A 2,669-nucleotide genomic window follows, 5' to 3' on the forward strand; every position below is an offset into this window, starting at 1 on the left:
CAGCTTCTTGAGCTCTTTGTATATATAGGATATTAGCCCTCTATTGGATGCAGTATAAGTAAAGATCTTTTCACAATCTGTCTATTAATGTATTATTTCTATGTTATTAGAAAATTACTTCTCTGTATTTTTCTCTGTATTTTTTTCCCTGTACCCCGTCTTTCTTCATTGACTTCCCATCAGATAGTCATGACTTGGATCTCTGGCTTCTGTTAATTCAGCTATAAAATCCTGGTATATGACTTAGCTGTTGTAAGCCTCCTTTGTCCCTCACACAGTGATAATGAATGTAATTTTCTCGAAGTGTTTTTAAAAATAAAAGCAAAATTACAGTGGATTTGGCTGATGATTACATGGCAATATGTCCAAGGAATTTGGCTTGATACATAATGATAAAATTCATTTATTTATTTATCAATGGCTAAGATAAAATGAAACAATGTTTATCAAGTTTATAGCTGCCATATAGGACTCAATAGATACTCTAGTCTAGAAGTGTTTCTCCCTGTATGTTTCACCTGAGATGTGATTTCAAGCTGTCTTTCATTGTGGGGGTATGGTAAGAGCTTCCTCTTTGTACTTTCCTTGACAAAAGGTGAGAATGGGACAGGGGCTCACAGAGTGCTAGCTATGAAGGCCTACAAAGAGGAGGATGACACCATTGTCTTAGGTATAAGTGTGACGACAAGGTGGGTCACATGTCATTGCATCCAGGACTACTCATTCTCACATTCAAGAAAGACAATTTCCAACTTACCTTAAGTTATTAGCATTTTGTCTTTCTCATTGAAGTTTGGATTCAGAAGTTTATAATGTTAATACAATGCCACTAAGTCCTCTGAAGTGCAGAGTACATTATAACCAACATCTTGGATGTTATCCAAGGGAAATTATTAATAAATTTAGGAAAACATTTTTCTCGACCCTCCTATTATCATGAATCCAAAAATGCTTTTGTGACATTGAAAGGCATAAATCTTTCCCCAGTGGCAGGATATTCAATGTTGGCAGAGAACGAGATGGTTGGAGTTGCAAGCACATTAAAGACTCTTTAGAGGTTCCTCACACATGATAGAAAAGGTGACATAGCATAAAGAGCACGAACTTTGGCAGCAGACCAGATCGTTCATGAATATTGATTCTCAGCCTTAAGTAGTGAGGTTTTGAAAAATTGTTTAATTCTTGGAGCTACCTTACTTTTATATGTAGAGCATGACTAAACAACTATTGAATTTCAAGTCTGTTGTCAAAACTATGTGGGATGAAATTGATTATGATATTTGACTGTTCTGTATTTCTAAATATCCCTCACTTGTCAATGACTGACTCTCAACTACGGCGAGGATCATGAGAGAGAAAATGATATCCCAAGAAACATCATGAAGTGTCTTGGGTCACTGTACTAAGTGATTTACAAGCAAGGTGATATTAGCTGCACAATCACACATGCCCTTGGAAATATTTTTTAATTAGATATTTTCTTTATTTACTTTTCACATGTTATCCCCTTTCCTGGTTTCCCATCCAAAAACCCCTATCCCCTCCCTCCTCTTGCTTCTCACCAACCCACCCACTGGACCTGGCATTCCCCTATTCTGGGGCATAGAACCTTCACAGGACCAAGAGCCTCACCTCTCATTGATGACCAACTAGGCCATCCTCTGCTACATATGCAGCTAGAGCCATGAGTCCCTCCATGTATTTTCTTTGGTTTGTGGTTCGGTCCCAGGGAGTTCTGGGGGTACTGGTTAGTTCATATTGTTGTTCCAGCCCCATAGGAGAAACAACCCTTGGAAATCTTGATGGTTCACTATAATGAAAATTAGCTGTATTTGCTAAATCAGTGGACATGGCCAATGTGTTCACTCTATATATGGCGAGTTAGAAACCTTCATTCTTTTATCTTATAGCTCTACCAACTTTTAAATTTAAAATACCAAGAGACTTTCATATCTATAAACTGGGCTGGAAATTGAATAGTGAAGTGGGGGGGGGCATGTGGGAGGCTGCTATGTGCCAGCCATGAGAGGCCATGTATCTCTTATACTGCATTTCAGTGATCATTACATGTGGGCATGATGAACAGTCATAGGGGCTAGGAAATAATAGCTGTTCTACATGCTCATGAAGAACAGAAAACAGAGACCCAATAATAGTGGATACCACAATGAACAAATATTTCAGCAGAAAAGTCAGGGCTATAATAGAAGGATATAGACATCAAATATTTGTTTAAGTTACTAAACTCAAGAACAGTGGTCTTAATTATCAGGATCTTGAAAGAAATGCAATAGTGATTAAAAATAGTGATAGATGAATATAGAACTCAGAAATGTCGTGTAACATCTTTACCAGTTATCTGAAGGCAACAAATGTTCTAGACATTTAATGGATGATACCATAAAGTCCTCCCATGCTTCAATGTATAATATGAAACTTCTAACAGAATTCCATAGTGGAAAGTTACATGTAACTAGCAGGACCATTGTTACCCAGTTAGTTGCACTTGTACATAATTATGAATCAAGAACTTAGAAGGAGGCACTGCCGGGGAAAGAGCGGACTGGAGAGGGGACCCGCAGCTGGACCCGATCGTCCTGCGCCTCTCCTGCCCAGGAGGGGTGTTCGCCTGGCGGCTGTCCGCAGGCTGATCCAGCACCCAACACCTT

Source organism: Mus pahari, chromosome 2 (assembly GCF_900095145.1).
Source record: "Mus pahari chromosome 2, PAHARI_EIJ_v1.1, whole genome shotgun sequence".
Classification (NCBI taxonomy): domain Eukaryota; kingdom Metazoa; phylum Chordata; class Mammalia; order Rodentia; family Muridae; genus Mus; species Mus pahari.